Source organism: Neopsephotus bourkii, unplaced genomic scaffold, assembly GCF_033783945.1.
Source record: "Neopsephotus bourkii isolate Nb327-2 ecotype Australia unplaced genomic scaffold, CSIRO-AGI_Nbou_v1 NB_53, whole genome shotgun sequence".
In the NCBI taxonomy this organism is placed as follows: Eukaryota; Metazoa; Chordata; class Aves; order Psittaciformes; family Psittacidae; genus Neopsephotus; species Neopsephotus bourkii.
Window position 1 is genome coordinate 15749025 of NW_026900570.1, and position 15628 is coordinate 15764652.

A 15628-nucleotide genomic window follows, 5' to 3' on the forward strand; every position below is an offset into this window, starting at 1 on the left:
TTGCTTACCATCTGATTTTTTACAGACAGAAAAGAGTTTTTCCTTGCAAGAAGCTGTCTTCCAGGTGCCATCAGTGTCTAGGTAGACACATGCTAATGTATGACCCTCAGGTTTTATTGATCCTTTAAAAATATATATATATATCTATAACTGATCTAGAGCATGTTAAACAAAAAAGTTATTTTAATCCCTGTGATATAAATGTCAAGATTAGCAATACAGAGCTCCCTGCTATTGTAACATATATGTCTGAGTTTAGTACACTCCTCATTGTTCCATTTTCCTGTCATCAACATGACCTCTCATCAGAGAAACACAATCAAACTGTTGGAATAAGGAAAAGGGTATGAGTACATTGATACTAGAAGTTATAAAACAAAGTACTATAGCCCTCTGGGTAGTTTCACTCCTTTTTTAGAATCACAATATTGTAGGTTTTGTATTACAACTCCAGAAACTCTTCCTTTTATCCTTTTCTGTCTGTTCTGGCCTCCGTGGTGGCCAGCTTCCCTTTGGTACTGTCTTATAAATCTTTGTTAACTTCAGCTCAGCCTGCTTGTTCGTTTGGTTATTTTCAAGGAGATATACTTGAAAGGCACTATTATTTTCAAGAATTTTCTGTCATATCTTCTTTCTTGACTAATGAGTGACTGTCAGCAAGTTCTTTTGAATAGGAATGAAATAAAATAAACTGAGGCAATGCTTTGTATTTGACTTGAAAAACTGACTTTAAATTATAGTTATTATTGACAGAATCATCTAAATGGTAATTCTTGACACAGTTATCATTACCTCTAATTCTTAGGATTTCCATTTCAACTACACCAAATCAGGGTACCTGAGTGCTTAGGAAGTTGGAACTTTGTCAAAACCTGCAACAGACTACTAAGTTGCCGTGCAGAAATTTTAGGGACATCTGTTTTAGTGCCTCTTGCCTCTAGTTTTTCAAGCTTGAGTAACTTTCTGATGTTATTTCACTCCTTTGAAAAGGATTTTCTGAAGGAGATATCTGCTAGTAACTTGAAGGTGAAGGAGAAAATTAGAATGCACGTTTGTATTTCCCCCCCACCCCAGTTGACATTTCATGGGAGTGTTATTAGAGAAGCAGTAGAACTACGTATTATACTGTATCCTATTTTCCTTCCTGCATGCCTTGGCCACTGGCTAAATGGGAAAGAGCAGAATAAATTGGCTCAGATGCAGATTAAGCTCGTTGTCTAGAGGTAGGATTTCTGGGTTTCTCTAGAGGTGTGGATATCAAAATGAAGGGAGGATGAACATAGAGAGGAATTACATAGTGTGAAGGGCAAGTTCTGATATCATGATATGGAAATAAAGAAGAAAGGAAATGTGGGTGTTCAAATCAGTCTATATTGACCTGAATATGTAGAGTGCTATTTGCAGCATTCTGAGGTTTAATTTCAGTGCTAGCAGTGGAGAGAATTTGATTGGTTTAGAAGGGGGTTGACATCTACTAGCCCTTAGCCATTCAGTTATGATTTTAAATAGAGAAGTAGAAAAGAATTGAAATCTTTCCTCCTGCGTCCTCTCCTCTTCCTTTTCATGACTTGTCAAACGTGAAAATATTCCCCATGTGTGCTAACTTCTAAAACCTGAATGCTACATTTCTATTCTTTTCAAAATGAAAATCAAATCACTATGAAACCCAAAATTTGTTTCAATCTATCTACTATTTAATGCCATTTTGGGCTCTGAGATAGCTAGAATACTCAAACATTTAAATTTTTTATTGCAATTGCTAGTGTAAAGGTAGATGAATAACCTGGGGAGGTCTGAACCAACATCTGTATCAAAGTGAACTGTTACGTGAAGTAACATTGCTCATACTTGATGTTAAACACTAACCAGTATTTACCTGTTGCATTTTGCAGCCATCTTCTGGATGTAAAGTATCAAACAAAACAGGTTCTACAGGTTTTGAGGATTCAGGACACCAATTTGTATAGGAGACAGCACTTCCATCACTCCAAAAGAAGTTGAGTTCCCTGACAATATCATTCAAACCAATCCAGGGATCACTTGAAAAGTTCTTCAAATGATATGTGAGAAAAGCTGGAAAAAAAGCCAGTAGAAAAGCAGATAAACACATCATCAGACAAGATATCAGCTCATAAACAAATCCTTAGCTGTTTAGATCATTAAAGTCTTGTATATATATATATTTTGTGTATATATATAATTATATATATATTTTAATTAGCATTTGATCAGAAATTTCACCAAGTTTATTATTTCAAGGTTATGCTAAGCCTTTGTCTGTGAAAAGTCTCAAGGAGTTAAAGTATTTGGAACTATGAATCGGGCTTGGAAAGAGGAAAGATAAAAAAAATATGCCTGTTACCTAACGAAACACCATGTTACCTAATGAGTTCACTTATTTCAATACTCGGGATGACCTGATTGACTAATGGAAATGTGTAGCTGTACACAGATGCAGATGGATGACCGGGAACACAGGCAAGGTGAAAATGTGTTTTCTTCTGACATTCTACTATTGAATTAAGTTTCAGAATGCAGACAGTCATTTCAGAGAGGTATAGTAATATATCTCTATTTCTGGCAGAAACAGACCACGGATTCCTTTTCTTTCTCTGTGTCTAAAACTACAAATGCCAGGTCTCAATTTGTTATTTTATGATAATTCATACCCTATAAATAACGTAAGACAGTTTGTGTGAAGCAGGAGGAAGCAATCCTTATTATCACTAGCATGCCTTAGACAGACGGCTCCAGTTCTTCTAAAACAGTTTCATGCCATGGCCATATAACCCACATTGAGTATACATATTGTAAAATACATACATTTACATACTGCCTATTTTTGCCATTTTCTTTGCAGGAAGTGACCATTATATACAGAGTAAATGCTATCTGTTACATGAAGGGCTGTTGCACTATACCTTGTACTTGTTCATTATGTATGCTTGCCAGGTTTCCTCCATGGTCCAAATGAATTCTTCTTGCATTATACCAGTATTCATAGAAAAAGCCAAAAAATTTGTAACACTGAGGAAAAATGAGAATAGACTGCTACTGAGTGACCGCAAAAGGAATTTACGTTTGAATTACACTAGTTTTAGTAGAAATCAGCCTAGCTCAGGCCCAAAAAGTAGTTTTCCAGAGTTAACAGGGACTCAGCTCTGGAACCAGATCAAAAGCACTGACAAATTTAAAATTTATTCTGTGTCTTTCTGTTAGGGAAGTGGGAAAGTCACAACAAAGCTCAACCAACCATTTATAAACCACAACAGGAGTCTGATGAAACTCTAATGCATTGATTTCTATGGCCGTTTTCATAACAATACTGCATATACTAGAAAAAAGAACTCTCAATAAGTACATCAGGTTTGTCCCTTTTGGGAAGAAACATGTAATTTACATTGAAGTCTGTTTGGAAAAATTTGGCTTTATTTCTGATTTGCTCCAGCTGAGATCACTGATTTTACTCTGTAGCGGGTACTTGGAGTTGAATTTAGTTCTTTTTTTTTTTTTTTTTAAGTGTGTGAAATTTAGCATTTTTTTTCAATTTATCTTAGATGACCACTTCTCAGGAAAAGAGAAATCTATAAAACCTCCATTTTGCAAGGATAAGACAACTGGTTCAATTTTTAATGCAGCTTTGGATAATCACTGTCAATTCACAAGTGAGACACAAAAGGCCTTTGCACTTTCCCAAGGACTAAAACCATTGTGCTTAGATGGATGTTACCATATCTGATTTTTTAAATAAAAGCCAATCCTCAGGACATTCTCTAGGAGGTGAAGGTACCACTGAAGTGTTGCATTGGTAGAACTTCTGACCCTCTGACAGATATAACCATTTGAAAAACTACAACTGACACCATTCCACAAGCCTGAAATTGATTTAAATATAGATATTAAGACACTGAATATGACTGAAATTTGTGGGAAGTGAACTGACTTCCATGCTTGTAGTTTCAAAAGCAATCTGCCTGGGAATGTGTGATAACGTACTTCTGCTTAACTACCTCCCATTATCACTGCTTACAGGAGGACTGATCCTTGGCCACTTGAGGTGGTTGATATGGCAACCTGGTTACCTCTTAGTAGAGCCCATCCAAACAGATTTGTTGCACATGCAACAAGTGCAAGTGTAAAGTAACCTTTTATCAGCGAAAACACTATAAATTATGAAACTGCTTATATGTTCTATTCCTTTGTTAACTGTTCTCTGACTATTTTTTGAAAGACCAATTTGCTGTTGATTTGGATAGAACATTTTGTTTGTGCAGCTGAAAAATCAGTGATGCGATTGTCCCTGCATTCCCCATTAAAATAAATTTCTTATATTCCACTTTCATGGCTAATATTGCCACTGAAAAAAACCTCAGATGTAATGACTTTATTATGTATATTTTCCCAATTTGCTGGGAAAGAATGGATTAAAATTGGCAAGATATTGTTAACGTATGGGGGAAGAACAGTACCCATAAAAATACCTTTTTAAAGAAGTCGTGTAACTCACCATCCTCTTTATTTAAGACCACACAATTTTCTTGATCTCTGGCAAATTTGGGCTCACCCGGTGCCCAAGCTGCATAGTGCATCACACTTCCATCCATCCAACTGGAAAAAAACAGTGACAGAACAGTAGCAGTTGCTCAGACAATGTTCATGGAAAAGTTCAGAAATATCTACCTTAACATGATGAAAGTATTTTTTAAAAAATCCTAGCTGAGTCTGTAATTTGAGTTTCCATTAGTACTAGAGGCCCTTAGACAATTAAATCCTTGCATGTTAAGTCAAAGAACAAAAATTCCTTTATTTTTAATGTTACCTAAGTATTCATAGCATATTCCCTATAAAAACATGTAAAGCAGTGTTTTTGCAATGTAGTTAAATCAAGGGAGAGCATTCATTTCAACATGCAATATAAATCTCTGAACCTGCATTTAACTCCCTTGCAGTGATCCCTCCAGAAGGAATTCTGGCAGTACAAAACATTTACAAACACTTTCTGTGAATCTTGATACAGCTTGTTTACCTACCTAAACTGTCAATGAGCATTCTGAATTAATCCTATGAGATATGACTCCAATTTGCCATTTTTTAAGATCTAAACAAACAAAAAAAAAGTACATTTAGTTAGTGCTTTCTAATATTTAGTAGTTATCTTATATGAAAAAATGTAACTTTTATGTTATGGAAGCAAATAGAAGAATGCACATTGTATAAATGGTCGTGTACTCACCAGAGAGCACCCCTGTTGAAGTAAATACCGTACAGCACTATTTTTGCTGTATCATCTTTAGTACTGCTTTCCCAGTTTTGGCTGCATTAGTGGTATGCTTTCAAAAGCTTTTGAATTTGTTCTCAACTGAAGAAGAAATGAAGAAGATCTGAGACAAAAAATAGTATACTTTTTTTTTTTTGGCACTTAAGCAGCCATGCAATTCATGTGTCTCAAGCTGTCTGTTGTTTTCTTCCTTTCATATCTTTTCCCATATAATAAAAGCAAGCATCTAATACCATGACACAGAAAAGAGATTATGTGGCTACTTTGGTATTAGTAAACCTGACAGGATTAAGGCAGAGGTCTGAGGCTGCAGCCATGTCATTAAACTGTTACCATGCCCCTGTCATGGCTTTGGCATGTGCCCAACAGAACAATCTCAGGCAATGTATAGGCAGTGCCCTTGAAATACATTAACGGTTTTGATGTGTGTGGCAGGAAAACCAATTCATGCAGGTCCTAGTTCATCAATCCCTGACTTAGATCAGGCTAAATCTTTCTTTGAATAGTTGTTTTGTTCAGCAATATAGCATGGTCTATGACCACCTAAGTATGCTGCCAGTAGCCACACATCTACACATTACCATGTATTCTAGACTATGATATTCAGATGAGAAATAACCACCCTCTCAAAAAGACAGTTTTCTCAGTATGCAACCAACCTGCCTGTTCATTGCTCCTTACATATATTTGGTCATGGGCAGAACTGTCTTTACCCTAGAATAAGAATATACCCACCCTAGTAAATGGTAAATTCTTTTGTACTTATTTTCCTAAAGGGAAATTCTATTCTGTGGAATAATTTGTTTTTAATTAAACATTTATATCTACTGCTAATAAAATGTTTCATTATTATGCAACAAGCATGTTCTCCTGCATTTCACAATCATATGCAGCAGGGTGTACAGGCCATATATTGTAGAAGATAGCCAAATTTCCTCTTGCACTTTTCCACAAAGATTTTCTTTCACTATTATTTCCAATAGTAGCAAAACCACCATGATTGTTTTTGCAGAATGTTCTGGGTTTCTCCAGAGACGTCTTTTCTGTGCTGAAAAACTATTCTTTGACTCCTTTTTTAATCCAGCCATCTTCTGTGACTTCAAATACTGAAACACAGAAAAGGAATCTCTGTATTCTTCACAATTCTTACCCAAAGTTGGTGTTGTTACATGATACCACCCTTCAGATAAGAGAAAATAAACAGAAGCATACTGGCAGGAGGGTCCAGAGGTTCTGGTTTCAAGACTGTCCCTGTAATGAAATGGGGAAAAAAATGAAGGTGCAATATGTTTCCCAAATATTAAACCAGTATAAGTGTTCAATTAGTGGAAAGTATCTTAATGTCTATACATTTTTGATATTTTATATATACAATGCAGAATATATATATATATAGTATCTTTGGTGCAGAGAAAAAAATGGATGTTCAGGGTATGACAGATGCATTACAGTTCTACATCTCTGTCTTGGTAGATTTTTTGTAAGTGCATCTTGCACATCCTGAGTGTTGCCTAAATTAGATGTCTGAAGTTAGTCTGAATGAGTACTTGTTTCTGAAAGAAAACTGAAGGGTAAAAACACTTTACCTCAGAGATTCTTCATGAGCGTTGTCTTATATCTGGACAAGAAATTCAAATACTAAACATTTTTTTCTTTCTTTGAAGTATTTTAAATTTTATTACTATTCATTTACTTGTGAATCTTTTGGCTGTTTTGTTCTTTTGTTTGGCTTGTTTGGTGTTTGTTTTTTTCTATGAAGCCACTTTGTTAAGAATCACATTTGACGGAATTTCCATCAATTTTTGAGAAAAATTGAAATGGAAAATTTCCCCATCACTGAGAGTGGGATACTGGAGCAATGTTTCTTCAAACATGTGAGGCTAGCATGCACGAAAATGTGAAAAAAAATATCACCTTTTAAACTTTTTTCCACGGAATTATTTGTAATGTTTGTGTTGCGGTATGTGTAATTGCATTAAATAAAGTAAGTGTGTAACACGCCTGCTTGGGTAAAAAAAAAGTCATGTCACCTTTTAAAAATAGTCTCTGGCATGATTCATTAAAAGATTTAAAGGCAAAAGTGTATTTCTGTTCTGGAAGTACAAAGTATTATGACTATTTCAACATCTCTCAGTATGATATTATGCACTGCTGACTAATGGTGGTAATTTCTTCAGGCTGTAATTTCTGTCATTTATATACTACTAATAATTAACAGTATACAACTACTGACACTTTTGCTAATGATTTTTAGTTTAGTGCTGATCATGCAGGTGAGGTCTTACAAAAGAAGTTACCAGGAAATGTATCTTTGCATTTCTCTGAGATAGATGTCCAGGACTATTACTTCTGAAGCATGAGAAACAAGGACAATGTGTTTTGGTTAAAATCAGATTATTCTAAATAATTCACTAGCACAGAAATAATGTTATTTAGAAAAATAACACTTTAAACATTAACCCTTATTGCTTGTGTTAAGGAGCGCAGGGAGCCATCAAAATAACCTTACTTCCTAAGTCTTGGAAGTAAAATGTGTAACTCAGTACAAAGCTGCAATTGATTTCTCTCTGATTTTGCTGAGTATACTTCTCAACAGTTGTTATACTTCGAACACCCATCCTCCCTCCCTCACAGTAGCGTAAACATAGGAGTTTTTGCTACTAGTATGAAAGGAAGATGTGAGCCAGACTATTGTCTTAAAGTATATAAATTCTGAAGTTTAGATTACCATCTTTGCATTTCAGCAAGCCTGTTGTTATAGGAGTTTCTTTACATGTCATCTTACAAAGTGAATTATTCTAGTGTGCTGGTAGACTTCAGATTAGAGTAGGTGACTAGTGTGTTCTTGTGTAGCATTCTAGCTACACCTGGGTGGAGGCGTGAAGTTTCTTTTCACAAAGGATACAGAAATGTCAAGTGATTTTTTTTCTTCCAAATTGTAATTTTCTCTTTTTCCCTCTCTGCCCCCTTAACCCCCAAATTGGGAATTTCCTGTAAGTGCAAGTTCCAAGAAACATATATTTTCATGTCAGTCAAAGCATCTGTTTTCATAAAAAAATGTTTTTGTTCTCAGCAGTGGATTTTACCAAATAAGACCTTGAGGTTGCTTTTACCTTATTTTCTACAATTTTATAATTATATAAGCAAGTATATTTTTAGCAAAGCTTATCATATAATATACTCTTTTAAAATAAAACAAACGAAAAAAGTTTATCAGGAACAGTTGAAATCTTTCATTCTGAAAGTATTTATATCTTTTGACTTATTTGTCCTTAAGCAAAATTCCCATTCAATCTACCAAATTTTCTACCAGCATGTAACTTGGAGAAATTCCGGTTTTGACAGAATGGGATTCATCTTAAATTTCTTCCTAATGTGAGCTTAGAGTAAAAAGTAACCTACCTTTCTTTATTTTACAAATACAGTTATGACAGGACACCATAATCCAGGACATGGAAGACTCTTTCCTGATAGCTCCACTATATTCAAATGCAATATTGCCAATATAAGCATTCTTCTTATAATCCACCTAAAGAAGAAACACAGCTTTGTTTTTCATTCTTATCATACAGGGAAAAAAAGTTGTACTCTGGAAGGCAAGAGAAGTAGAACTGAAGTTTCAAACCACTCCTTACTTTCCTCTTATGGCTGTGCAGTCTATGATGTGGGCTATTAAAGCAATACAGTCACTCCACGAGAAAAAAGAAATGCTCTGGGCTTATGCAGTGTTTTACAGGCTCTAGCAGTCCCATGGAAACTTGAATCAAATGAGGTTATAAATCAATAGCAGGGGAAAAGAATGTGGCAATGTATCACCAGAGACTAATAAAAATCAAGAGAAACATTTCTTGTGTTTGCCTCCTTAGATAGTCATGTCTGTAGCTGCAACTAGTACTCTATCTAGTATTCTATGCCATCACTGTTGTGATAGTGTAGCCTCAGGATTTATTCACCTCTTAAACCAGCATAGAGAATTATGATTTAGAGTTACCTAGGTAGACATTTTCATCCTCACCAGTCATGAAAACAGCTACAACAGCCAAAGTCAGGACAGAAAGAAACTGGCGAGGTCGAACACTGGTGATCCATCACTCCAGGAAAACCCAGTATCAGAATCCAAACACTGCAAACCTATCCAGAAAGGCTGAGATGATGGTGGTTTTTTTTCTAGAGCATGAAAAAATGTATCATGGAAGAAGGGGATGTATGTGGTTAGCTCTGCTGAATTTTGACAGTTATGAGGGACAATAACTCTCACAGATACTGAAGATAAAATTTAAAGAGATTTTAAAAATAACAAAATGGGTGGTAACTCCCATTAACAAGTAAGTTAAGTTCATGCCTTAAAATTCGCTACTTTGCAAATTATTGTGCTGAAAACAAAGCACATTGTTTTTCTGCACTGATGTAGTAATTACAGTGTTCATTTTAGAAATAAAATGCTCAAATTTTCTGGAAGACACAATGTAATTTCAAAACAGTTCATCGAACAATCTTAGAAATGGGCCTGAAGGAGGAGCGTTCAACCAGTCTGGTTGTTGGGTCAGTATTCTTTAATTTAAGAGATTTGCAGTTGATGACAAATTTTAGGAACTCCAAAAATGTCTTTGAAAATGGTACCCATATGAAACATATTCTCAGTTCTATTTCTTATGACTATGATGTTAAACAGATAAAGATTTTCAGCTAATTATCTCAGGAGCAACACAAACATAATTTAGTCCTATATAAATTTATTGTTTCACAAAAATATAAATTACTAGATATTTTGTTTACTTACATTTTTAAGTTTTCTATCAGTTTGCTCTTCTTCGCTTCTAATGGCAGCCAGGTCTCCTCCTATTTCTCTGCAAAAATCTCAGGCTTCATGTTTTCTTTTGCTTTTCTTCTCTCACAAAACCCTATATTTATAGGTAGAACACTGTGTTTCAGCATGTTAAAGACAAATCTGCTGACTGCCTTGTATAAGCAAACTAGGAAAAATTCCATTACAGTTATGAGATATAATATGGATTAAAGAGTATGCTAATTGGATAACCTAATGCATCACTGCCAGAGTGATAGCTCTATATACTGTACATAAGCTTACTATGTTTATGCAATAACACGCCATTCCCTGACGTTTAGATGCCCTGTTTGGTGCTCTTCTGTCTCATGAGTGGGAGTGTTGGAAAAAATAATAGTTACTCTGAAACATGGATTAATGCTATTGCTGTATCCCAGCCCAAGGGACATCTGGAATCAGAAATGGTTTGGGGAGCAAGAGGAAGAATGATTTTTTTCAGCTATTTTTTTGCAGAGAAATTTTGCCTTTACTTCACAGTTCTGAATATCCCGTAGTACAGCTGCATTTCCAGTCCTTAGGGCAACACGACTGGCTTCATTTCCTTTGTGACATATAAAAGAAAATGGAAATGTGTTTTAAAGTGGTTCCTTTGACAGTTTTACAGCTCATGTGATTAATTTACCAAAGACTGTTAAAAAGTTTAAGTGTAGTGTCCACTCAAAGGAAGAGTGTTGTAAAAAGAGGAAACCAGCAAATGGAGTCCTTCATCATCTTCCCTCCCCTCTGAAAACCTTTACAAGCACACGAACAACCCCTTGCCTGCCTCTTTCCTATACCACTCACTGCAAGGATTTGGCAGCCCAGGCTGGAAGGGATTTCACCCTTTCCACTCAGTTTGATTCTACTTTTGCAGCGAAGAGGCAGGAAAAAAATACATTCATGTCATCATAGAAAATCATGGAATCATTATGTTGGAAAAGACCTATAAGGTCATTCAGTCCAACTGTAAAACTAACATTGCCAAATCCACCACTAAACCATGTCCTTAAAGCACCACATCTACACACCTTTTAAATACCTGCTATGATGGCGACTCCACCACTTCACTGGGCAGCCTGTTCTAATGCCTGACAGCCCTTGGGGGGAAGAAATATTTCCTGATCTCCAGTCTAAACATCTCCTGGTGCAACTTAAGGTCATTTCCTCTTGTTCCATCACTTGCTACCTGGGAAAAGAGACTGACCCACACCTCACTACAACCTCTGTTCAGGTAGTTGTAGACAGTGATAAGGTCTCCCCTGAGCCTTCTCTTCTCCAGACTAAACAACTCCAGTTCCCTCGGCCATTCCTCATCAGACTTGCGCTCCAGACCCTTCACCACCTTTGTTGCCCTTCTCTGGACCCCTCCAGCACCTCAATGTCTTTCTTGTAGTGAGGGGCCCAAAACTGAACACAGAATTCGAGGTGTGGCCTCAACAGTGCTGAGTACATGTATCAGTGACGCTCCTGTTTCAAAGGCAGAATGTTCGTATGTGTCATCATATGAATATGTTTTAGCAAAGTTGGGCAACAGTTTAGAATTACAACATAGAAAGTTCCTTAGTAGCATAACTTTACTCCAACGGCAGAGTAAGGCATTGCTGCATTCCAGTTTGTGTACAGAACGCCTTCAGCAGTCACCCACTTGAACATCCCTTGCTATTCTGTGTCTGAGAGACCAATCCAAAAATACTTCTCAGAGCTCAGACCAATGAGGCTGGTAGGTAAGCTTGCTCATACCTGAAATGACAGAAGTCAGATAGGGGTTAAGCCTAGCTTTCCCTTAGTCTGCCATTTCTCATCATCATAAACTACACAAGACTAGAATGAATGGAGTCTCTGTTAGGTTTCCTTTTACATGGAAGTGTGTGCTTAACTGGTACCAGATAAACTAGTTTCAGTAGCAGGTGAAGCTGTGCTATACTGAAAAACTGCTCCTTACAAACAGAAGGAGCTGTGATCTGATTTTTTTTTTTCAGAGAAAAGTACTGGAAAACATGAATGTGTAAAATATATTTAGTTAGAAAAGACATATGGTATTTATTGTTGGTTTGTTTTGGTTTTTTTTCTTCCTCAGAAAAAAGTATATTCTTTTTTTCTGGTTTCACATTTTTTTCCAAAAAAGTTCTCAACTATTTTAAAAAATTCCAATATGATTGCATCAGCTGCACAATTTTAAACTTTTTCATACTTGTCTCCTCTACTTGTTAAATACTGCTCTCTTCACAGGTTTTCTTTGCTTCTAAAAACTTTACAGAGATACGTCCAACCAGGTAGCAGTAAAAACCATGCCTTTGCCAGCCCTGTCAAGAACATGTGAAATTTACTTGCAATAGTAAAAGCATACATTATAGTACTTGAACTTCAGTGTATACTCTTGCATCAACTTATTTTTAATATAACCAAATATGGTCATGTATTCACTTGTATTCCAGTGGGCTACTGGAAATTAAGCTTACTAAACGTGTAGGCAGAAGATTTAATGCATGAATCCAGCTTTTTTTAACAATTAGTAACTGATAAATTTTAACTGATAAAAAAGTCAGAGGCACACAGAATGGAGAGTGTATTCAGAAGCAGGTGAATAAAATACTCCTTCGCTCAGAACCAGAGTAGTCTGTTTTATAGTGAGATGCTAACTCAAGTTTCCTGACATTTCTATGCCAAAAGAATAGTAACTAGACTAATTATTTTGACTCATCAGTTCACCTAAAAAGTCTGACTGAAGAGGTAGCATAAAAAAAATTGAAAGGGAAAAGCCTCAAAATTACACCTGAATTCCAAGTCACTTTTTCCCTTCTATACCAGCTCAAGATTTGCTTGCTGTACCCAAGAAAGGTAAATAAAATTTGCTTTCAGTATTTGGCTGCTGCCTAGTTCTATATAGCACAATGAGTCTTAGCTCTGTTACTGCTGCGGTTGTGGGAAATGTTACTAAATACAGAACTGTAGTACATAGGAAAGTAAAAAAAGGGAAAAACAGAGGGGGGTGGGAGGAAAGCAATAGAATACAATTACTTGTTCAAAACAAACTCACTCATAAAAGCAATTTGATTGTTTTAGTTTGGCCTCAATAGTGAGATTTGTCATCATCTTGCATTATGTCACATAGTCCGGAAATGGACCCCAGTCTCTAGTACGACTTAAGACAACCACAGATGGTTATAGAATAATATAACAAACATGTAGAAAACCTCAGTAATGGCTTAATCCTCTTTCACAGACTGTTCTGAGAGATAATGGGCATGACTCATATTGACTAAAAAAATTGCAAAATAACTATTTTAAAAAAAGGAATATAGTGAAAATTATCACCCTGAATCTGATGTACAATCACACTTGTTGGGGGAGGGGAAGAGGGAGGCAAAAAGTACCAATGTCAAGTGGAGCTTATGAAAATGGATTTCACACTTGGAAATTGTGCAGTGGATTTTTGCTAACCAGAAACTTGGTTAAGCTTTCTTCTTACTTTCAGGCAGGCAGGACCAGCCTTTGCTGTTCCAGAAACTCCTTGTAGTGAGTCTCTTCTGCAGATGTAACCTAACTTTCTATCACAGGCACTGTCTGCCCAGTATCCATCCTATATTCAGTTTGGAAAGAGGTGAAAAACAGTGAGGTAGAACCTGTTTCTTTTTGAAACTTTATTGATTTTTTTTTTTTTTTTTAATATTGTTTCAGTGGGAGAATAAAGATCCATGCTTTTTAATGAATTCCAAGTATTTATGCTTAATTGTGTGGTTATATTAAGCTAACTAACCATCACAGGCAGACTGTTAAGGTTTGCTTGGCATATAATGTACTCACAATCAGATATGAGCATTGATTTAGTTATCTTTAATGTAATTTTAAATTTAGCTTAGAACAAACAACTTTCATAGAGAACAAAGATGTTGTTCCCTGACCTGTTTCTAACTTGCATTCAAAAAAAAACCTAGAAAAAGAAACAAAAATCAAATAGTATAGTGCTACACAAATGTGGAATGATTCTACCTCTCCTGCCATAGTGACACAATCTTCTTGCCCATTAATTGCATTGGTTGTTTCTCCAGGCAAACATTTGGTGTATGTCACAGGAGTTCCATCACTCCACTCAAAGTACATTTGAGTGTTGAGGTAATTCAGACCAATCCATAGCTCATCCACAGCTTCTAATAACAGAAATCCAGCTGTGTTAGTACCCAATTAGAAATAGTCCGTAGGAGCAACACTTCATGCAAATAAGCAGAAAGTACAATAGAAATTCACCCAGATTAAATAACAATGGAGTTTATTTTAAGATCTAATACACAGTCTTCTTTCAAGAAGTTAAAAAATGAGATACCAGCAGGAAATGAGACTCCTCAGCTTTATCTGTAAAAGCCCATTACTGTATCTATAGCTACAAGGTGTCTGAGGCAGATAATCAGCCCAAATACCGAAGTAACTAGAGCTGCTATTTCCTTCAAGTGATTTCATGCAGTAAAAAACATATTAAAAAGAAATCCAACAGAAAACCAACACCACAAATAAAAATCAAAACAAACAGAAAGAAAAAGGAAATGAAGACAGCACTAATGACTCCTCTTGTGTATTTTTGGTGTTCAGTTGTGGGGGGTTTTAAACCTACATATCTGTGGGCCTCCCTATAAATATTCATAACAAACAAAAAGATATTTTTTTTAAACCTGTAATATGTCTAATAATATAATTCTACAACTATCAATAGATAGAAATCTGTCAGATCATATAGAAATCTGTAGAAATACTCACTGTAGTTGAGACAGTATGAAACCATGCTCTTCAGGGTTGTGGATACTGGCCAGATTGCCGTTGCTCTCATTGCAGGAAATTAGGGCTTCTTTCCAGTCTCTGGGATCTCTATGAACCACAAAACAGTGATCTCTATCAGCCATCCTTCTGGGCATTTATCAGGCTCTGCATCCCCTCAAAATCAACAGATATTTCAAGTTACTATACCGTGCAAACTGAAACCTAGAATAATTGCAATCACATTGGAAATCAGGAAAATTAAACATTTATAAATAAGTAGTACTTCATTCCTTGCACATTTTAGACTCTGTTGTTGCACACTGTACTTTTGCAGAAAACATACTGCTTTTAAACAAAAGAGGAGAATAATAGCTTCTGGACAGAGGACTATTTTGGAATTCCATGTATAGTGTCTTCACACAATGAACCCCACCCAATTATGTTTTAAAGACATTATTACTGCAGCCCAAATAATTCTCTACACAGAAGGCTTTCCATACTAAGTTTCATTAAATAAATCAGAGAAAAGCATAGTAGAAAAGTGGGCTGAAGGATCTTGCTAATTTTGCCATCTTTGTGCTCTCCAGAAATCCCACTGAGAAGGTGGTTTGAGCCTGTTGGTGTCATCGTTCCAAGCCTTCCATGGTAAGTCTCAGTGTTCTCATATTAGAATGCTCCGCATGAAGGGAGAGGCATCTGTAGCTTTATTTTCATATTCCTGCAGTCCATGATACATTGGTGAAGGTGTATGGCTTAGACCAGTGCCTCTGGAGTTG

At 36.0% G+C, this 15628-nt stretch overlaps 1 pseudogene; it reads right to left on the reverse strand.

Annotated features, from left to right (window-relative positions):
• The window catches only part of LOC133209734 (macrophage mannose receptor 1-like), a 29810-nt pseudogene that overhangs the window by 5473 nt on the left and 8709 nt on the right, over positions 1-15628 (reverse strand).